The sequence below is a fragment of the Chionomys nivalis genome, chromosome 10, assembly GCF_950005125.1.
Source record: "Chionomys nivalis chromosome 10, mChiNiv1.1, whole genome shotgun sequence".
Lineage (NCBI taxonomy): Eukaryota > Metazoa > Chordata > Mammalia > Rodentia > Cricetidae > Chionomys > Chionomys nivalis.
In genome coordinates this window covers 41,030,650-41,054,554 of record NC_080095.1, presented here as the reverse complement: position 1 = coordinate 41,054,554, position 23,905 = coordinate 41,030,650, and the positions used below count along the sequence as shown (strand labels likewise).

The 23,905-nt window shown below is 40.0% G+C and overlaps 1 protein-coding gene across 9 annotated transcripts in view; it reads right to left on the bottom strand.

The window, feature by feature from the left end:
- Numb (NUMB endocytic adaptor protein) overlaps positions 1-23,905 on the bottom strand; it is a 129,418-nt gene that overhangs the window by 84,741 nt on the left and 20,772 nt on the right. For 7 of the 9 annotated variants that reach the window (XM_057782221.1, XM_057782222.1, XM_057782223.1 and 4 more), the window contains exon 2: positions 14,496-14,632. The exons of the other annotated variants lie outside the window; for them this stretch is intronic. The gene's annotated coding sequence lies outside the window, so the exon portion shown is untranslated. The remainder of the gene's footprint in view (positions 1-14,495; positions 14,633-23,905) is intronic. 9 annotated transcript variants of the gene reach the window in all.

The window sequence follows — 23,905 nt, the reverse complement described above, 5'->3', positions numbered from 1 at the left end:
ATGATTAATACAGAGATATCTAGAATGTAGAAGCAAGTAAAGCTGAAACAACATTAGAAGGGGTAGTACAAGCTTTACAAACTTGACAAAAAACAAGTATCAGTGATGGACTTTAAGTGTCTTAAACATAAAGCAAACACAAAGCAGCATTATTTAAAAAAAAAACACAGCTTCTTTAACTACAGCAACAGACTAGGAATACAACAGAATGATATACTTGAAAGGTTGAAAGAAAATTATTTCGAGCCAGGAATTCTATGTCTGATGGATAGATCCTTCAAAAATTAAGTCAAGTATGTGTGTGGGACCTTTAGTCCCACCACTCTGGAGGCAGAGGCAGGTGGAGCTGAGTTCAAGACCAGCCTGCTCTGAGTTACAGGACAGTCAGGACTGCTACACAAGGAAACCCTACCTTGAAAAACGAAGAAAACAAAACAACAAAACAAAAAATAATTAAGGCAAAATAAAAAAGCTGTCTATTAAGAAAACTTCAGATGGAAGCATTGTAACAGGAAAGAAAAAAGCACTGCAAAGAAGAAGCACAGATAAAATTAAATAACCATGGGTTATTCCAAATAACAATGATATCTCAACAAGAAAGACTATATGGGAATAATAATTGGAATGAAAGAGCTATAAGGCACAGGAAAAAAAATCAGTAAATCGTGTGCAAAACCGAGACGTATATTTACTGTGCTTAAATGTAGGCCACTGATCCCCAAAAAGAACCAACTGTCCTCCCCTTACAAGCATCTGTTTGCTATAGTCTGGATCTTAAATGACTCTCAAAGGTCTATGTGTTAAAAGCTTGCTACGTATTTTTAATTTAATAGTTTGGAACCCAGGGTCTAGTACATGCTAGGTAATGCTCTACAGCAGAAGTCATGGAACTTTTAGAGATGAGACCTAATGAGGAATCTTCTGATCACTGAAGCAAGTCCTTTAAGTGGATGCGGACACAAGCTCCTTCCTCTTCCTCTTTAATTTACTTCCCAGTCAGAAAACAGGTGGTGGCACCATGCACAACCACCATGCTATGACTGCCCCGTATAACAGCTAATACTGACTGTCAACATGCCTATCAGCCTGTGTGCACGGCTATAAGGGGTTCCCTAGCTCAGCTTAACTCTGGATAGAGGAGGGCAGAGCCACAGGAGACAGCTGGCTGAGCCTGAGCTGAGCATTCATTGCTTTCTGCTTCCTGACCAGATACTGTGCGGCCAGATGCCACAAACTCCTTCTGCCAGGACTTCCCCGCTATGATGGAAGTGTCCTCAAACTGTGAACCAAAGTAAACACGGTTTCCTTTAAGCTGTTTTTGTTGGGTACTTTTTACCATAATAACAGTAGTAATTAGAAAGATAGCATACAGAAAAGTGGAATCAGAAATGGGGTCACTGCGGCACTAAATCTGATCATGTGGCTCTTAGAAGTGGTCTGTAGAAAGAGTTTGGAACTATTGGCTGAAAGACCTTGAATGCCTTAAATAGAGCTTAACAGGCCATTCTAGTAGGAACTTGGGAAGATAAGAATGCTCAGAAAGAAAAATAAAAAAATAAAAAAAGAATGCACAGAAAAACAGACAGTAGCAACCAGGCTCAGGAACTCTCAGAAGAGAAGAACTGACCTGACCCATTCATGTGACACGCTGCATTTTGTTCATGTTCTGAGAACTTGAATACTTGAATTTAAAAGTACTGAACTAATTTCCTTGGCAGAAGATATTTCATGAAAGCACAGTATTTAGGCTATGGCATGGTTACTGCTCTTATTCAGAACTACAATGAGAGCAGAGAGAGAGAGAGAGAGAGAGAGAGAGAGAGAGAGAGAGAGAGAGAGAGAGAGAGAGAGAGAGAGAGAGAGAGAGAGAGAGAAAGTTGGTGAAGAAAAGTTTTTATAAGCAAGTTTAAAATTGCAGATAAGAATGGTGCATCCAACAATATGTGCTGGCTAGTTTTATGTCAATTAGACTCATATGAGGGGAAGAACCCTCAATTAAGAAATGACCCCTGTAAGATAGGGCGGTATGCAAGCTTACAGGGCATTTTCTTAATTAGCGATTGATGTTGGAGGATTCACCCCACTGTGGATGGTACCACCTCTGGGATGGCACCTTGTAAGAAAACAGGCCAAGCAAGCCATGAGGAGCAAGCCAGTAAGCAGCAGCCTTCCATGGCTCCTGCTTCAGCTCCTGTGGCCAGGTTCCTGCCCTAAAGAACTGTTACCTGGAAGTATAAATGAAATAAACCCTTTCTTCCCCAAGTTGTTATTGTTGGTCCTCATAATTCATCACAGCAATAGAAACCTTAACTAAGACACAAAGCATTTGTAATTGTTAAATAGAAACAACACTCTCTTCACATGGACCATAGGAAAGCTGTCCTGAAGGCAAAAGCTCCAACTTATAAAAATGCAAATTTATCTGAATGCGGAGGCTGAATGCTGACTCAGAATTTTGCAAAGGGGCTTCCCTGCTTGAAAACCATCCAGGAAAGTGATTTTGCAGATTCTCAGCCACTAAAGCTTGTAGAGATTGTGAGAACTATGGTCTGAAGAGGCCAGGCTACATCTTAAGCTGGCAGGAGACCTGGGCAGCACTGCCCACATGGTACTCATTTTGAAGGCATGAAAAATTCAAGAGAGAAGAGTCTTGTTTCCAGGTTTCAGAGAGTCACTTAGGCTCTCCGAAATGTGTGGCAGGACCAGAGTTCCAACAAGAAAGCTCAGAGAAGCCATTGTGTGAAGCTACAAAAAATGAAGCCTAAACCAGGCATTGTGACACACACCTTTAATCTTAGCACTCAGTAGGAAGAGGCAAGTGACCCTCTGAATTCAAGGCCAGACTGGTCTACTGAGTGAGTTCCAGGACAGCCTGGGCTATGTAGGAAGACAGTCTCAAAAAAAACCAAACCAAACCAAACCAACCAACCAAAGAAAAGTAAAGCCTAAATTGCACCAAAGACCCCAGCATATTGGAGATGCCAAAATAAGTGTCAGACATGGAACAGAACTGACTCAAAAGAGAGCCTATCTGCGCTACAGGCAGCAGAGTTGGAGGAGTGGACCTATACAAAGCCCTTTGAGACCCAGACAATTACATCACAAGCCCCAGATGCCAGACATGGAACTACATGATCAGGTGTTTTCCCTCCTGGGTTTGGGTCTTGCTTTGATCTCATCTTTCTTTCCTAGCCCTCATTTCCTTCCTTTGGAAATGGGGATGTTTATTTGGTATCATTGTGCATTGGAAGTACATAATTTGTGTTTTGTTTGTTCAAGAGTTCACAATCTCTTAAGAGACTACCCGAATCTTATAAAAGATTATGCATTTATATTTTTAAATGGTGTTCGAATTATTGAAGAATACGGGATCTTTTAAAGTTAGAAAATGTATTTTTGTAATGAGAGATGGCCATAAGCCTATGGAGACAATTAGGGGAAGGCTATAGCTAACAGTGATACATTGAATTCACAAGGGTTGGAATTATAATAATTAATGATTCTCTGATTCTCTAAAATCACCAAGGAGACAAGACTCTAGAGACGCTACTAATGTATTATCTTATTAAGTTGGAAGTAGAAAGATCCATACTAAATGTGGGTGATACTATTTCATGGTTTAGGGTTCGAGAATGCACAAAAAAAGAGAAAGTTGTTTATAGTAGCCAACAACTAATATAGAAACTAACAGCTGGTCAAAGTGTAGAGAGTAAGTGATGTTCTAATAAGTATCTATATTACTTCCTCCCAGGAAAAGAAAAGCAGAAAGAATGCTAAGCGTCAGACCAAGGAAGAGTAGTATGAAGTTCTGTCTTCTGGATATGACTTAACCAAGATGCTCATTAATTAACAATGGCTGTGGCTACTGAAGTAAGACATGCACTAGATGGGTCTTTTAACATTCCATCGTGGATGGGGTGGGAGGGCTGTTTTAAATCTTCAGTGATGCAGCCACTAATAACTGATCCATAGTCCAATAAGAACATTCTACTCTCAAGCTCAGGCAAGCAACTTTTACTAAAATTCAGTGGGTCAGCAAACAAAAATAAAAATATGATAGTAGGAGGAAAACTTGTTGGGAAGGAGTTGAATGAGAGTAGAAAGGAGTTGAGCAAGGATAGCAGAGTAATAAAAATGTCCAAAATATATTGTATACATGTATGTGTACATATGTATATGGCACGTACACATGCATACACACACATATAAATGTCTGTGAAAACCAAAGTTAAATGCTGGAGGCTATTATTAATGTTTTTACTTCCCTAAACAAGTTTGTTTGACCTATCTACATGAGATGTGCTTGATCGCATTTGGGTAGGAGTAAGTGGACAGGATGTATGCTTGCCTCTGATTGGACCTGATGGGAAATGCATTGAATTATGGGTTTTACCTTTTTAAGTCCCTGCAAAATGGGACTACAATGACATGGCCATTTTCTGGAAATTCAGAAATGGACCTTGCCAAAGCCCATTCCTCTGGCCAGTATTAATTAAAGCTTGCTTCAAATTTGGCTCAAAACTGTGTAGTGGTCTTATTCGCAACTAGTGGGATTAATATTAATCCTCTGAGTGATTATTTAGAAATGGCTGCGGGATGGGGCAGGACACAGAAACCTCCATTTACAAGTAGTGGTTATTACTGATAACATTTAAAGCAGGGTTACGATGAAAAATAGTAAGTGCAGCAGAAAGAAATACAAAATATAATTTGTAGAGGAAAGAGCACTGACAGCTGAACAACGAGGCCAGGGCGACTTTGGAAGGAAGGCTGCAGTTACCAGGAAGTTAGTGCTACTACGGAAAGCCTTGCTCTGCACGAGGAAAATGGAAAGGGTGTCTCTCCAGGCATGGCTCCACCCATCAAAATTTCCAACTAAAGAAAGGAAATCAAAGTAACTGAGCAAAAGTGCTGATGGTGATGTGATTCCAAGGGAGCAGGGTTCATCCCAAATGGACAGTGGAACCTGACATTGCTCTTCAAGTGATGCTGGCTTTAGAGGCAAGAAGGATGATGTTAAGAGTGAATGAACTATGGATTCTTCCATACAATTCCAGAGCATTCATCACTCTGCTTTCTGACTTTGGATATAATATACCAGCTGGCTTGTAATGTCTGTAGCTATGACTTTCCAATCATGATGGACTGCACCCTCAAACTCATAAGCTAAAATAAACCCTTTCTTCTTTAAGTTACTTTTGTCAGTTTATTCTTGTTAGCAAGAAAAAAAAAATGACTAATAAACCTTACCATAAGCAAAAGCAACAGGGCCAGCATATCACAGCCTTAAACATCCACAACTGTGAACTAACACAGTTAGTTTCTCTTTGGAAGATTATCTTAGACTGCTGCTACAGTAACAGAAAGCTTACTGGCACAATGATAACTTACGGAGACATTTTTGGTCTTCATGGCCAGGTTCATTCTACTACTGACTGTGGGAAGACCAGAGACATGCTGCTAAAGATCTGATAAGACAGGCCTCACAGCAAAGATTTATTTGGCCTAAAATGTTGACGGTGCCAAGAACAAAAAAATCCCTGAAATAAGATGGAACAGAAGAGTGATGTGGGATGTCCTTCTGTATATGTGTTGTTTTTATTGGTTGATGAATAAAGCTGTTTTAGCAAGGCAGGAATTCCAAGGAGAGAGAGAGAGAAGGCCGAGTCAGAGGAGACCCCATGCAGCTGCCAAAGGAGAAACACACCTGCCAGAAGCTTACCAGTAGGTCACAGCATCGTGGCGATACACAGCTTAATAGAAATGGGTTAATTTAAGATAAAAGAGTTAGCTAGAAATGCTCCTTAGTCATTGGCCAAACAGTATTGTAATTAATATAGTTTCTGTGTGATTATTTGGGTGGCCAGGAAACAAATGTGTAACCTCTGTCTACAAAATGGTGCCCATATGTTTGGGGCTAACCTTCACGACCAGCCTCACACTTTGGGTCTGGGTGCTTGTATGCCCACTTGGGGTTAGAAGGAAAGTAGCTGAGAGCATGCCTGTCACTCAGCACCCCTACCTTGGAAAGCAGCTGGATCAGGTCTGCCTGTCTCTGCCTCCCAAGTACTGGATTAAAGATGTGCACCACCATTGCACATAGGGTAGAGTTTTTAATTAAAGGGATGATGGCAACTGCTCAAACATCAAAGATCTCACTCCTTGAAGCCTTCCCCAATTACTCCAATACAGTTTGATGCTCCCTCCACTGTTCCCCAAATCTCTCTTCAGATAATTTTGTCACAGGAATCATTTTCCTATTATATGTCTTCTTTATAAGACTGAGAGCCTTAAGGACAAAACTGGACCTTAAGTAGTCTTGTACTTTTAAAAAATATATTTATAAAAATGTATAAATAGCCGGGCGGTGGTGGCGCACGCCTTTAATCCCAGCACTCGGGAGGCAGAGACAGGCGGATCTCTGTGAGTTCGAGACCAGCCTGGTCTACAAGAGCTAGTTCCAGGACAGGAACCAAAACCACAGAGAAACCCTGTCTCGAAAAACCAAAAAAAAAACAAAAAAAACAAAAAACAATGTATAAATATAGAAATACATTTACTTATGTATTTATTTGGGGGTAGGGTGGACAATGCCATGGCATGCATAGAAGTCAGTTGTCTCCTTCCACCACGTGGACCCAGGGATCAAACTATAGTCAGTCAGTGTCTCAGTCAGGGCTTCTATTGCTGTGAAGAGACATAATGACCACAGCAACTCTTATAGAGAAAAACAATTCATTGTGGCTGTGATGTAGGTGGGTCTTCCTTCTATGTGCTGCTTTCATTGGTTAATTAATAAAGAAACTGCTTGGCCTGATAGGTCAGAACATAGGTGGGTGGAGTAGACAGAACAGAATGCTGGGAAGACGGGAAGTGAGTCAGACTCCATGCCTCTCCTCTCTGAGACAGAAGCAGGTTAGAATCTTCCTGGTAAGCCACCACCTCGTGGTGCTACACAGATTAATAAATATGGGTTAAAGCAAGATGTGAGAATTAGCCAATAAAATGAATGGGCCAGGCAGTGTTTAAATGAATATAGTTTCCGTGTAATTATTTCGGGTGTAAAGCTAGCCGGGTGGCGGGACGCAGCTTGCAGCTCTTTCTACATGGCTGGCTTACAGTTTCAGAGGGTTGGTTCATTATCATCATGGTGGGACATAGTGGCATGCAGGCAGATATAGAGCTGGAGAAGGAGCTGAGAGTTCTACATCTTGATCCACAGGCAGTAGAAACAATTCTGTGACACACTGGGCATAGCTTGAACACGGGTAACCTTAAAACTGTCCTCCATAGTGACATACTTCCTCCAACAAACCTGTACCTACTCCAACAAAGTCCTACCTAAAAGTGCCACTCCCTGTCAGAGTCATTTTCTTTCAAACCTCCGCAGTCAGGCTTGGTGGTAAGCACCTCTGCTCACTGGGGGTTCTTGCTGGCCCAGTGTTTGTAGTCTTGCTATAATTGTCTCTAGTACTCTGTGATTGCTGAATATATACATTCAGACTCTGCTGATTAGACACACTACTTTGGACAACTTTACAAACAAAAGAAAACCTCATTTTTCTTTTCTGCAACAAGGGAGATAATAAAACAGTAACCCATTTCATAGCATTATATAAAGAATTAAGCCACCCATATAAATGTACTTGGCCTGACTTAGTACATAAATAGCACTAAGGAAATACCATTGTGAGCTGCACGTTGTCCTCTGACCTCCACCCATTTACCAAGGGTACATGTCTATGTTTGTCTCTCTGTCTCTGTCTCTCTTCTCATACACACACAAATAAATGTAAATTTAAAAGACACTGAGTTATCCGTGGGAACACAAAGATGTTCAGCATACTATTCTGTATAATTTTGTATATATGTGAAAGGTTTCATAACAAATTGCAGTTAATCTTACTTTCCTGGCTTGGCACTCCTACTATACATATGTAATATATAACGTCTATGGAAGAACAGGGTAATGAACACTTCACTGCTTTCTTGCTACAACTTCTTGTGAATCTAAAACCATTTCAAAATAAAGGTTAAAACAAAAAAATTCTGATAAATCTTATCTTACCTTCCTTTATTTTCCACTAACTAAACTATAAAACTGGACAAAGAATTAATTCTATGCAATACTGGAGCATCTAACGGTATCATAGTGCTGTATTCAAACACAGGAAAGTTATATAATGGTAATTTACATCAATAAGATAACCAACCAACCACTATAGAACTCTCTATAAGTTTTTTGTACCACTGAATATTTTTAAACCAAGTTTGTTAAAAAAGATTTATTTATTTACTATGTATGCAGTGTTCTGTCTGCATTTATCAATGCAGCCAGAAGAGGGCACCATATCTCATTATAGACGGTTTTGAGCCACCATGTAGTTGCTGGGAATCACACTCAGCTGGAGAGATGGCTCAGAGGTTAAGACCACTGAATTTTTTTTTTCATTTACTAGAAATTCACCAGGTAAGATTGTTCAATTCTATAAAGGAAGCAGAGGCAAGAAAAACTTGGTGTGTGCAGTTAAGTTGATACTAGTTTTTCAAATTTAAACTGGACACTTATTCCTCAAATAAGTCACAAATTATTAAAATAAGAAAGAAAACTCCAAATAGACTATGAAATTACTGTCATATTCTGGGAAAAGAAGAAAACAAAGGCCAAGCTATAAATCTTATAGTTTGTCTTATTTGTACATTTTTATCTCTGCTTTTGATTATAATTGTGTATTTGTTATTTTGACAGCACAAAATAAAATCCAAAACCTATTTCTTTTCATTCTATTTAGACATTTCAATACTTTTGACTGTTAACTTCATTAGATAGAGAAACACCTAAAATATTTAGCAAAGCATATTTCAAGTACATCTGTGAGGACATTTCTAGAGATGATTGGCAGACAGAGCAGCAACCAAGAAGAAAAAAACCTGCCCTCAGTATAGGTGGCACTTCTAACAGGCTGAGGGGCGGGGTGGCAAGACAGAACAAAAGGTGGAAGGAAGGCAGGCCGTGTGTGCAAACTTCATTCTTCCTGAGTGAATGGTGTGCTGCTGCTGGTGCCGCTGCCACTGCCTGAACACCAGACTCCAATTCTTTAGCCTTTCAATACAGACTCAACCAGTACCTGAAGGGGACTTCCAGGTCTTCAGCCTCAGACTTGGACTGCCTCACTGACTCCCTTGTTCTTACTTCCTACGTCTTGGACTGAGAAGCTACCTGGATTTTGTCTTTCTAAGTATGTGCACAGCCTCCGCTGAACTGACTAGACAGACTTCAACTGTGTAAGACAATCTAATAACATTCTTTTATAAATCATATATGTATGATTGTATACATTTCAATTTTATTCCTCTTCAAACTCCTAATAACTTTAGACAAGAAGAACTCAAATTTTTATTGAACACTCATCTTTTTCATCTATTATATATTTCCCCTTTGGTTTTTAAAAATAAACCTTTTATTTTGTTTATCTTTTTAATTTTTAAAATTTTTTTGCTATTATAATTACATCACTTCTCCCTTCTTTTTCTTTCCTCCAGCTCCTCCCATGCAATTCCTTGGCTCATTCTCAAATGTATGGATTCTTTGTTGTTGTCTACATATACATATGTTAGTGCATTTGTGTGTGTGCACGTGCGTGTGCCTATGCATGTATTCCTAAGTACAGCCTGTTCAGTATGTATACTCTTATAATGATCTCAGGACCCTGGGTCTTCCCTGAGAGAGACAATTTATTGTTCCCAGTCTCAGTGGCCCCACTTACCTATGACTCCTTGTCAGATCTGAGGCCCCAAGCTTTCCTGTTTTTGTTAGTTTTTTGAGAGGGAGATTGTTTGTTTGTCTGTTTAGTTTTTCAAGACAAGGTTTCTGTATGTAGCCCTGGCTGTCCTGGAACTCAAGAGACCGGCCTGCCTTTGACTCTGAGATGTGCACCACCATGCCCAGCTTACGCTTTTCTTAAGATTGATTTATTTTATTTTATGTGTATGAGTATTGTGCAGGCATGTATGTATTGCACCATGCAATACGTCTGGTGCCAAAGAAGGTCAGAAGAAGGCATCAGATCCTATGGAACTGGAATTATAAATGGCTATAAGTCACTATGTGGGTGTTGGGAAATGAACCTGGGTCCTCTGCAAGAGCAACAAGTGTTCTTAACCACTGTGTCATCTCTTCAATCTCAACTCTTTCTTTGGTTTTTGAGATGAGGGTCATACTTTATAGCCAGGCAGGGTGACCTTAAACCCTCAATCCTCCTGTCTCCGTCACTGTAGTGTTGGGATTACAAATATATACAACACTTGGAATATGCCTAAATACAAAAACACATACATACTTTGAGACAAAGTCTTGCTATGTAGCCTTGGCTGACCTAGAATTTACTATACATACAGAATGGCTCAAATTTGCAGCAATCTACCCGCCTCTGCCTCCCAAGTCCTGAAGATTATTACAGTGCATGCCACCATATCTGAATAGCTAAGGTTCAGTACTGGGGGTCAAATCCCGTGGCTGCACGAACTAAATTATTTATCTGGGTCTGTTAGATGGTTCAGTGGAAAAAGGTGCATATTGCCAAACCTGACAACCTGAGTTCAATGCCAAGGCTACCCAGGGCAGAAGGAGAGACCTTACTCCTAAAAACTGTCCTCTGACTTCCACATGTGTGCTGTGGCACTTCTGCACCCCTGCCAAACACACACACAGAGATACACTAAATAATCTTAAAAATACAAACAATGGGGCTGGAGAGATGGCTAGGGGGGTTAAGAGCACTGACTGCTCTTCCAGAGGTCCTGAATTCAATTCCCAGCAGCCACATGGTGGCTCACAGCCATCTGTAATGAGATCTGGTGCCCTCTTCTGGAGTGCAGGCATACATGCAGACAGAACACTGTATAATAAATAAATAAATAAATAAATAAATAAATAAATAAATATTTAAAAAAATACAAACAGTGACAAATCATATCCCTGAAAGATGACAAGAAAAGCTGACTCCCTATAAAATGCTCTTACAATGAGATGCTGATAGTTTTGCCTTCAAGGGGTAGGGTTGTGTCACTTCCCAATTCTCCTAACCTACACTGACTTTTTTAACTACTAAAAAAGCAGAATGAAGTAATACTATGTGACTTCCAAGCTAAGTAAAGTAAATCATGTACCTTCATCCTCCTTTCTCAGAATGTTCTTTCTTGAGTCTAGGAACCATGCTGTGAGAAAGCCAAACAGTCACAAGGAGAAGTGTAGTATAGGTGTTCTGGCTAACAGCCCAGGCTGAGGACTTGGCCAGGTCAGCATTCACCACCAGACACAGGAGCGAACAAGCATTCAAATGATTCCAGTTCTTAGCCACTGAGTCATACCCCTAGCTACCTCACCTCATACCACATTAATGAGGACTAGCAAACCCATCAAGAATCTTAATCAAATTGCAGGCATATATAAGCAAAACACATGCCTGCCAGGTATGGTGACGCACACCTTTTATCTCAGCACTCAAGAGGCATAAGCGGGTGAAATGCCGTGAGTTAAAGGCCAGCATGGACTACATAATGAGTTGTAGGTCAGCCAGGGCTACAGAGTAAGACCCTATCTCAAAACAAAATAGATAGGCAATCTTACCAAAAGCAATCTACAGATTCAATGCAATGCCCATCAAAATCCCTGCAAAATTCTTCAAAGACCTCAAAAGAAGTGTACTCAACTTCATATGGAAAAGTAAAAAACCCAGGATAGCCAAAACAATCCTGTACAATAAAAGAACTTCTGGAGGCATCACAATCCCTGACTTCAAACTCTATTACAGAGCTACAGTACTGAAAACAGCCTGGTACTGGCATAAGAACAGACAGGAGGACCAATGGAACTGAATAGAAGACCCGGATATCAATCCACACATCTTTGAACACCTGATCTTTGATAAAGAAGCAAAAAATATTAAATGAAAAAAAGAAAGCATATTTAACAAGTGGTGCTGGCATAACTGGATATCAACATGTTGGAGAATGAAAACAGACCCATATCTATCACCATGCACAAAACTCAAGTCCAAATGGATCAAAGACCTCAACATAAACCCAGCCACACTGAACCTCAAAGCAGAGAAAGTGGGAAGTACATTTGAACGCATTAGCACAGGAGACTACTTTCTAAATATAACCCCAGTGGCACTAGAGAAACAATTAATAAATGGGACCTCCAGAAACTGAAAAGCTTCTGTAAAGCAAAAGACACAGTCAACAAGACAAAACGACAGCCTACAGAATGGGAAAAGATCTTCACTAACCCCACATCAGACAGAGGTCTGATCTCCAAAATATACAAAGAACTCAAGAAATCGGTCACCAAAAGATCACATAATCCAACAAAAAAAAATGGAGTACAGATCTAAACAGAGAACTCTCAACAGAGGAATCTAAAATGGCTGAAAGACACTTAAGGAAATGTTCAACATCCTTAGTCATCAGAGAAATGCAAATCAAAATAACTCTGAGATTCCATCTTATACCAGTAAGAATGGCCAAGATCAAAATCACTGATGACAACTTATGCTGGAGAGGTTGTGAGGTAAAGGGAACACTTCTGCATTGCTGGTGGGAATGCAAGCTGGTACAACCCCTTTGGATGTCAGTGTGGTGATTTCTCAGAAAATTAGGAAACAACCTTCCTCAAGACCCAGTAATACCAATTTTGGGTATATATTCAAAGGATGCTCAATTGTGCCACAAGGACATGTGCTCAACTATGTTCACAGCAGCTTTGTTTGTCATAGCCAGAACCTGGAAACAACCTAAATGCCCCTCGACTGAAGAACGGATAAAGAAAATGTGGTACATTTACACAATGGAGTACTACACAGCAGAAAAAAATAACGACAGCTTCAATTTTTCAGGAAAATGGATGGAGCTAGAAAACATCATTTTGAGTGAGGTAACCCAGACACAGAAAGACAATTATCACATGTACCTACTCATAGGGGGTTTTTAAACATAAAGCAAAGAAAGCCAGCCTACAAACCATAATCCCAGAGAATTTAGATAACAATGCAGACACTAAGAGAGACTTACATAGATTTAATCTACATGGGAAGTAGAAAAAGACAAGATCTCCTGAGTAAATTGGGAGCATGGGGACCTAGGGGGAGGATTGAAGAGGGGAGGGGAGAGGCATGGAGGAGAGCAGAGAAAAATGTAGAGCTCAATAAATATCAATAGAAAAAAAATAAAAATGAAAATTGTGTTGGCTGGGCTGTGGTTGCTAAGATATTGCAGGAGTGAGACCTTGCCAGTTCAGGGTGGAGGACCAAGGCAGGTGACAGAATATGCTATGCAGAGAGAGCTTGAATGTGGAGTTTATTGAGAAGAGGGACGGGCCTGGGCGGTGGTGGCGCACACCTTTAATCCCAGCACTCGGGAGGCAGAGGCAGGTGGATCTCTGTGAGTTTGAGGCCAACCTTGTCTACAAGAGCTAGTTTTAGAACAGGCTCCAAAGCTACAGAAAAACCCTGTCTCGAAAAAACAAACAAACAAAAACAAACAAAACAAAATAGATAGATAATTGATGATAGATTGATGCTTTTAAAACTACTAAATCTGCCGGGCGGTGGTGGCGCACGCCTTTAATCCCAGCACTCGGGAGGCAGTGGCAGGCGGATCTCTGCGAGTTCGAGACCAGCCTGGTCTACAAGAGCTAGTTCCAGGACAGGCTCCAAAACCACAGAGAAACCCTGTCTCGAAAAAACTAAAAACAAACAAACAAACAAACAAAAAAAACAAAAACAAAAACAAAAACAAAAAAACCTACTAAATCTACAATAATTTGTAAGGAAATCCGTAACTGTCATATAAGTTCATAAACACATTTGAAAATGCTAAAAACAAAATTGCCCTAAGTTTTACCACTAATATCTTCACAAATATTTTATAATACAAAAAGTATATTACCCACTATCTAAGAGCTGGATGCTTTGTTTTTACCAAGAAAAAAAGGTTAAAAATGTAAAGACAGGGGGCTGGAGAGACGGCTCAGCAGTTAAGAGCACTGGCTGCTCTTACAAAGGTCCTGAGTTCAATTCCCAGCAACCACATGGTGGCTCACAACCATCTGTAATGAGATTTGGCGCCCTCTTCTGGCGTACGGGAATACATGGAAGCAGAATGTTGTATACATAATAAATAAATCTTAAAAAAAATTCTCTTAAAAATATGTAAAGACAGTTAACTAGTTAATCTAACAAAAAACAGGAAGAGTGCTGGAGAGACAGCTCAGTCTTTTAGAGCCTTGGCTGCTCTTCTAGACCCAGGTATGATTCCCAGCACCCACATGGTAATTCAAAATAATCTGTAACTCCAATTTCAGGAGATGGACTGCACTCTTCTGGTCTCATCAGGCACCAGGCATGTACATGGTACACAGACATACATGCAGGCAAAATACCCATACACATAAAATGGAATTTAGAAAAAACTTCCCACTGTCTTCCACCTACCTGTATTAAGAAGATTTCTGAGGACTGTGGTCCACCAATATTCCAGTCTGTGGCTATGTATCAAGATTTTGGTTGCCAAAGTGGCTGTACTTGCAATCTCCCCTGGAAAATGTTCCTTAGGCTCCAAAATCTGAAAACTGCAAGGAAAGAAAATTCTAAATATAGATTCCTCTTTTCAATTTCAATCCCTTATAATCTACCTCCATAAACTGAAAAGGCAGCTGGCAAGATGGTCCAGTGGAAAAAGTGCAAACCTTTTCCACTGAGTTTAATCCCTGAACCCACAGTAGAATCAGAGAATCAATTCTCCACAGTTTCCCATTGTCTTCCACATGCACAATGTGGTACGCACCCCTATCATGTACACACATGCACACACAAATATGCAATAAATAAAAATGTACAGGCTGAAAGAAAACTAACAGCCTCTTAAGGCACACAGAGACAAGTTTCACTAAGAACGGGAGTCAGATCATGTTAAAATAGAGAGGGAATACTCTTCCAGCCTCAGCGGTTTTTTTTATTTTTTACGGTTGTCTCCCTATGAACCCAGGCCAGTCTAAACCTTGTGATCCAAGTACTAGGATTACAGGTGTGCCTATCTTACCTGGCCCCATCTCTACTTTCTTACGAGCAACTACTGATCCTAATTAAGACATGGATTTTCTGTGCCTGATTCTTTATACCACAAATTCTCATGTGATGGAAACTGAGGAGATAGGATTACAATTACAAGTGGGTCTAGACTCACTTGTTATTCTACTCTGCTTTAAGAGCTCTGATATACCCCTCGGTGCAGTTCTTTCTTTAAAAGAGAAGATTAAATCAGCAATTCCTAAAATCCAGAAATTCACCTAAACAGGAGCCAAGTATGACAAGACAATATGTATCAAGTTTCAACTGTGCTTTACTATGAGTTGTCGTTCCTAGTTTTCCAGGTTAAATTCTTCTTTCATTATAGTATGAGAGACAACATAGCAGTAGTTGTTTTTTTAAATGTTGTGACAGAGTCAAAACAGCTGTAAGAGTCTACTGCTGAGACTACAGGCATTAGATCAGATACCACACCCAAGTGGGGGATAGTCAGTCTGGACTTCACAGTACGCTCCAAGCCAGCAGGAGCTACAGAGGGAGAACCTGTCTCAATATATCAAGTGAACCATGCCTATAATTGCAGCACAATGGAGATGGAGGCAGGAGAATCAGTTCAAAGTCATCCTCAACTCCACAGTGAATTCAAAGGCAGTCTAGGCTATATATATAAGATCTTGTCTCAAAACAAAACAAAAAAGTTATGAATTCTATCTTAGAGTTTCTATTGCTGTGATAAATACCATGACCAAAGAGCAATTTAGGGAAGAAAGGGTTTATTTCACCTTTCAGCTTTAGCCCATCTGGGGAAGTGAGGGCAGCAACTGAAGCAGTGGTTATGAAGGAATACTACACACTGGCCTGCCTCCCTGGCTTACTCCGCCAGTCTTACACCATGAAGGACCACTGGCCTAGGGGTGGCACCACCTGTAGTAGGCTTGACCCTCCCACATCAATCATTAATCAAGAAAACACACTGTGAAGAGGCTTGCCCACAGGTCAGTCTAGTGGGGGAGATTTTCTCAATTGAGGCTCTCTCTTCTCAAACAACTCTGGCTTGTTTCAAGTTAACAGAACACTAGTCAGTACAAAATCTGAAAGTAAACATTCTTAGGGCTTTTACCCAACAGTAATTTTCAGTATGTAGTCTAATTAGCCACATTCATCACACTGGAATCAAAATATGCTTGTGTTAAGAAGCAACACAAATTTATCATAAACAATATAATGGTGTTGTTTCAGAATAAAAAGGTTGGCAGCAGCTAACATTTATTGGGTACTAGTTGACAGTTTCTCCTAGACAATTTCTATGAGTTAAGTACTTTATCCTGATGGCTCATAAAATGAAGTATTAATACATTAGTTCATTTTGCAACTAGGAAAACTGAGGTACAGTGAGTTTAGGAACTTCCAAGATCACAAAACTACTAAACAGTGGGGCTGAGACTGTTAATATATTATTTTTTTTTTCTAGATGCTTATTCTTTTTCTAATGATAGTGGGTTGATGGGAAGGAGTTGGGGAAGGGAAATTTTAATCAACATATTGTATGAAAAATCTATTTTCAATAAAAAATAGTTGTTTGATCTTAAAAAATAAATAATAAAATAAAACAGATCAGGATACCTGACTGTAAAGCCCTTTATTTCTTTAAACTAATTTTATTTATATAACTCAGATGTTTTCCCAAACTGAAAACATTTGCTGCAAATAATTTTGTTAGCAGAACATAGAGCTTTTTATTATGTGGGCTAAAGACAAATCCATAGTGCTCTCAAAGACCTGCTAATGTGGCACGGCAACACTGAACTGACACACAAAGTTAACCAGGGGATGAATATTTATTTATTCAGCATGCACATGTACAAAAAGCCCTGGGTTCAATCCCCAGCACTGCAAAATACTATTACTGATGATGATGTGGGGTATTTGTAATTTTCTTCCTCTTTCTCCACTCCCTACCTCTTTTGGGGTACTGAGAACTGAATCTGGAGCCTACCACTGAGCTGAATCTCAGCTCTCTTTCATCACCTTGAGTTTACAAGTACACAGAAAGGGCTCACGAGTCCTGAAAGGAGAAACGAGGCAGAGCTAACAGCTGAGTAGCACTAACAATTTGTTTTGCACAGCCACCTACTCTCAGATAGGTTATAACAGGAGAACAACAGCGGAACTTCATTCCACTACCAAAACAACTTCAAGTGGAATTTGCAATTAGTTTTAGACACAATGTGCTTCAGTTCATTTCTTCATTTGGCCTAATTCTTCAACAGACTAATGTTTTTGATACTTTACTTTCAATTTTAATGGCTGCATTATAAAATAGACTAAATACAGTAATAAAACACTAGAGAAGTCGGGCAGTAGTGGTGCACACCTTTAATCCCAGCATTCGGGAGGCAGAGTCAGGAAAATCTCCGTGAGTTCGAGGCCAGCCTGGTCTAACAGAGCAAGTTCCAAGATAGATTCCAGAAATACAGAGAAACCTGTCTTGAAAGAAAAAAAAGATCCACAAATAAATGATAATAGGCACGACAACTGCTTTTCAGATATGTAAGAAACCACAGTGCTAGTTAGAATACCTGACATGTATTTGACCAAACTTAACACCAAAAGTAGACATTTACAGTTCTGGGATAAATTTCACATTCTTCCACGACAACATTTCCTTTCTGTTTCTGTAACAGCAAAATATGTGAAGCCTCTTTATTGTCATCTCAAAAACAAAAAACAAAACAAAACCCGTTAACCTCCACAAACACCTGCACATACCTATGTATACACTCATGAACCCATACACACATGTGAATAAAAAATAAGACAAAGGCTCTTTAGCTAAGGTTGCATAGACTTCACAATTTTCTTTCCTAAAAAGAAAAAAAATTCATCATAAATTTCCTAAGTCCAGGAACCTGACTTGTTTTCAAAAAGGAAACAGAGCCAGTCAAACTCTGTAGCGGGTCTGGAAAAATCCATGAGATCTGAAGCATCTAGACCCTAACCATACACATAAAAAGCCAGCCAGAGCTGTGTCAGGTATCTGTAGCGGGAGACGGGCCTGTTGGCCAACATTTCTAGTCAGTCGCTCTAATTCAGCAAAAGATCCTGTCTGGAAAAAAGAAAAAAAAAGAAGGAAGATTCCTGACACCGATCTCTGGCCTCCATACACACATATACCTACACACACACGTGCACACATACATATACTAAAATACTTTTTGTAGAAAGAACAAAGTAGACATCAGATGATTCCCTCAACTCAGAACATAAAGAACTTCAATGTGTACACGTCCAGAAAGAACGTGTACACACAAATGTAGAGGGTATGGTTAGGGTCTTCAAAATGAAAAGTGTGTTCAGATCTTAACAAAAGGAAAGGAGATGATGACATCAGAGCACTTGTCACTACTTGTGAAAGCAAAGGGGGAGGGAGGAAGGAGAGAGAACACAAAGATTATATGCAATTAAAAGACAAATATTTGATTTAGAGACTAGACATGGATAAAATAACTGGTACCACAAAAATACCAATCAAAATACCCACTTCAAGAGCCTTTAATTAAGACAAATAAAAAATAAGAACAAACAAACATCTCCATCTACCACAGCTTATCTAAACTTAACCAGGAATAAAGAAATAAGAGCCCTATTATTTAGAAATCAGTAAAAAGCAAACTAACTTAGCATAAGAACAAAGGTTTTTTGCTGTGGGATAATGCTCTTGTATGCTGTAAAGATTTGTCACTTTTATTAGTCTAATAAAATACTGATTGGCCAGTAGCCAGGCAGGAAGTTTAGGTGGGGCAACCAGACTAAGAATTCTGGGAAGAAGAAAGGCAAGTGATGCAGTCACCAGCCAGATAGAGAGAAAGCAAGATGAGAATGCCTTACTGAGAAAAGGCACTAAACCATGTGGCTAAACATAGACAAGAATTATGGGTTAATTTAATTTGTAAGAGCAAGTTAATAATAAACCTGAGCTAATAGGCCAAACAGTTTATAATTAATATAAGCATCTGTTTGTTTTGTTGGGACTGAACGGCTACAAGACTGGGTGGGACAGAAACTTCTGTCTAGTTTTTATATTGAAAAATCGATACCAGAGGCTGGGATGTATCACATTTGATAAGAGTGCTTGCCTAAGTAACTCTGGGTTCAATCTCCAGCACCACAAAAACACCTAGTAAATACCTGGTATGTAGGTGAGGTGGTAAATGGCTCCTGTAATCTCAGCTTTTACAAGGTGAAGATAGTAGGGGTTTTGGTGGTGGTACTTACTTTGAATTCCAGCACTCAGGAGGCAGAGGCAGGTGGTTTGAGTTCAAGAATAATCAAGGACAGGTGGTGGTGGTGCACACCTTTAATCCCAACACTCGGGAGGCAGGCGGATCTCTGTGAGTTCGAGGCCAGCCTGGTCTACAAGAGCTAGTTCCAGCACAGGCTCCAAAGCTACAAAGTCAGGGCACTGAGCTCCCGAAGTTGAAGAGTGGGAGGAATGAGAATATGAGCAAAGAGGTCAAGACCATGATGGGTTCACCCACTGAAACAGTCTACCTGAGCTAATGGGAGCTCACCAACTCCAGTCAGACAGGAAAGGAATAAGCACAGGACCAAACAAGTTCCTCTGAATGCGGCTGACAGTTGCATGGCTCGGGCAGATTGAGGGGTCACTGGCAATTTCACCAGGATTTTTCCCTACTGCTTGTAGTGGCTTTTGGGGAACCTATTCTCTTTGGATGGATACCTTGTTCAGCCTAGATACAGTAAGGAGGGCTTTGGATCTTCCCCAAAGCAAAGTGCCTTACCCTCTCTGAGGAGTGGATGGGGGTGGGGTAGAAGAGTATGTGGAGAGAATGGGAGGAGAGGAGAGAGTGGGAACTTGGATTGTTATGTTTAATGAAAACAAAACAAAAGAATGGCCAGGGCTACACAGAGAAACCATCTTGGAAAAATAATAGATTGCAAAATCAGAAGTTCAAGGTCATTCTTGACTACAGTAGGTTAGAGGTTACCCTGGAATATGTGAGACCTTGCTTCAAAAATTCAAATAGGGGCTGGCATGATGGCTCAGCAAGTAAAGGTGTTTGTTGCCAAGCTGACAACCTGAATTTGATTCCCACAACCCAAATGGTGGAAGGAAAGAAGTAACTCTTGCAAACTGTCCTTTGACCTCCACAAGTGCACCCAACACTAGGAAGGAGAACAACCCAAGCTAATATTGAGAACCTGTCTCAAAAAGAAGAGAATTAGGCAAGCATAAGGACCAGAGTTTGGTCCCCAGAAGCCAAGTAAAACTAAAACAAAAACCAAAAAAACCAACAAACAAAAACCTGGACATGGGGCCCCATGCTTGTATTCTCAGTGCTGGAGGGGGTCAACAGGAGGATCACTAGAGTTCCCCAGACTGTTGGCCTAATCTGCTTGGTGAGTGCCCGAGGAATGCCAAATACACACACATATACAGACCTGAAAACAATGCTATCTTGCCCCTCACAGCCTCAAAGAATGGTGTGAGTCTGGTATTACCCTACCTACTTAGGGCATATCTCAGAAACTCATTTCATCAAATAAACAGAGATACATAAGAACTAAATCCAAATACAGGCCTAGATAAAACTCCACTAGGCCCAAGAACTGAAAGTTTCTGGTACGGGAGCAATGTTGCAGCTTAGTTAGGTACAAATTTCCTGGGATGCTGTCCTCTAACAACTTATGCAGCAAAAGAATGCCAACTCAAAGCATTCTCTCTCCAAAGAATACCAGGACATCTATCTTCAACTGGTCAAATCACCTGTGAAATCTTTAAAAAGAAATTAGGTTGCAACAAGCATTAAGGAGAGGAATCATGGGGGAAAAAAATCAGTGCATTCCACATGCACAATTAATAATAACTTACAATTTGCTTTAACTCCGTGAGTAAAGAAGAAATCAGTGAAAAACATTTAGAATTCAACATAGTGTGTGCCTGCAATCCCAGCATTTCAGACTGAAAGCCAAGGTAAGAAGGTCACAAGTCTGAGGACAGCCTACTACTACATAGACAATGCCTATCGAAAAAATTTTAAAAAAAGTTTTTAATTCACTGTAGAAGAAAAATTCTTGTCCATATGTACCTGAAAACTGTGGCTGTTGTTTCAATTTACTCTTTTGGTGTTTTGGAGGGGCCCACCACACAGCTCCCAAACGAATACACATGGAGAGACTTATTTATGAATGCCCGGCCTTAGCTTGCCTTGTTTCTTGCCAGCTTTATTAACTTAAATTATCCCATCTACCTTTTTCCTCTGGGCTTTTTCCTTTTCTTACTTCTGTAATCCAACTTTCACTCTTACTCTGTGGTTAGCTGGCTGGCTGGCCTCTTCTTTTCTAGCTCCTTGATCTCTCTTGCTTCCCCGTCCTTCTTTTTCCCCTCCTATTTATTCTCTCTTCCTGCCAGCCCCACCTACCCTTTCTCTTGCCTCACTGTTGGCTGTTCAGCTCTTTATTAGACCAATCAGGTGTTTTAGGCAAGCAAAGTAACACAGCTTCACAGAATTAAACTAATGCAACATAAAAGAATGCAACACATCTTTGCATCATTAAAAGAAATGCTCCACAGCATAAACAAATGTGACACATCTTAAAATAATATTCCACAACAGAAGATGTAAAGAAAAATGTGTGATAGCAATCAAATAAGAAAAAAATTCACCTTTAGGAGAATGAATTGAAGTTGACAATACATCGCTCTGAAAAAATGAATTACAGTAACATATATCAATATAAATTGGAAAACAAGTTTTTGAGACAGTCTCATGTAGCCGAGGCTGGCCTAAAATTTATTATGTCACCAAAGAGGACTTTGAACTCCTGATCCTCCTGCCTCTCCCTTTTGAGTGCTGGCATTATAGGTCTGTACTACTATGGTTTATGTAGTGTTAGGGATTGAACCCAAGGTTTCAAGCATGCTAGGCAAGCATTCTTCCAATAGAGCTACACTTTCAGGCCAATGTAGCTGAATCTTAAAAACACAATACTCACTAAAAGAAAGCAAACATATCGTTCCATGATATAATTTTTTAAAATATTTATTTATTTTGCATACAATATTCTGTCTGTATGTATGTCTGCAGGCCAGAAGAGGGCATCAGACCTCATTACAGATGGTTGTGAGCCAGCAGGTGGTTGCTGGGAATTGAACTCGGGACCTTTGGAAGAGCAGGCAATGCTCTTAACCACTAAGCCATCTCTTCAGCCCCCTCCATAATATAATTTTAAAATCAGCAAAACTAGAGGCTGGAGAGGTGGCTTGGTGTTTACAAGTATGAACTGCAAAGAGAGACCATGTCGAGTACCCAACACCAACATCTGAGGGTACACAACCATCTGTAACTCCAGCTTCAAGGGGTCTTCTGGCCTCCACAGTCACCTGCACTCAAGTGCACAGGCATACATATAGACACAGACATACATACACTTAAACATAAATTTTTAATACAATAAAATTAAATAATATGGTTCTGAAATAAAAGAAAGGGGTTGATAACAAAAATCAAAGCACAATTCTGAATATTTAACCTCTAGTGGTTAAGACAAATGGAAATCAGGAGAAATATAGCAACATCAATTTTCTTAAGTTTTGCTTATTTATTCATTTATTTAGTTTGGTTTTTTGAGACAGGGTTTCTCCATGTACCTGACTGTCCTGGAACTTGCTCAATAGACCAGGTTGGCCTCAAACTCAGAGATCCTCCTGCCTCTGCCTCCTGATTGTTGGAATAGAAGGCATGTGCCACCACCACCTGGCTAATGTTTTATTTTTACATGTATTGTGCATGCCTCTGTGTGGGTACATGCATGTTGAGTACAGGTGGCCACAGAGGCCAGAGGCATGGGATGCCCTTGGAGCTGGAGTTACTTGTAGCTATGAGCTACTTGACACGGTGCAGGGAATTGAACTTGGATCCTCTGCAAGAGCAGTATATGCTCTTAACTGCTGAGTCATCTCTCCAGTCCCCTATCCTAAAGATTAATATAAGGTACAATGGCATGCACCTGTGGTCCCCAGGTGCTACAGAGGCTGCAGCAGGAGCCCTGAAAATCATGAGCTTGGGAAGTATGATGAGATATCATTGCAAAACAACGATCTAATGCCTAATACCATTTAAGAACAAAAATGGAAAGCAATCTCCACCTCAATAACTTTAATATGTAAGTACTCAGATATGGCCAACAGTGTTTGTATTATTAAGGAAATAAATACTTGTACTTATATATTATCAAATTGCCATGAATATGATAACCAAAATTGAAGAGTGAGACAAATGAGTTGAATGGGACAATCAGAACAAGGCCATTGAGAGTAAGATTTGTTAAGAAGCAAACAAGTCTTGTAAAGCCCAGAACAAAACAAAGTACAGTTTGTCCTCAGTTTACACAGTAGTTGCATTCTTAGAAAATGCAGCGTTATTAAAAACCATGTTTATAAAATTCTCTTTGTGTTTAAACATAAAACAAAATTGAGAACATGATCAAGTGAGTATAAACAGGTAGCTCACCTACAGGAAGGTCTGCAGGCATGTTTGAAAGAGATCAAACATAGCTGCATCATACCTTCTGTGAGGTTTCTGGTTCTTTCCTGCTCACTAAACACCAAAGCTGGACCCTAATACCAAAGCTGTAACAATCATTACAGCAGCAAAACTCATACCCTCCAAGGTCTATACCAGCAGCACTGTCCCCATTATGAACTAGGCCCATGCCAGACATATAATCCCACCACTTGGGTAGGACAGGCAAAAAGGTAACAAGTCAAGGCCAGCCTGGGCTACATTGAAAGA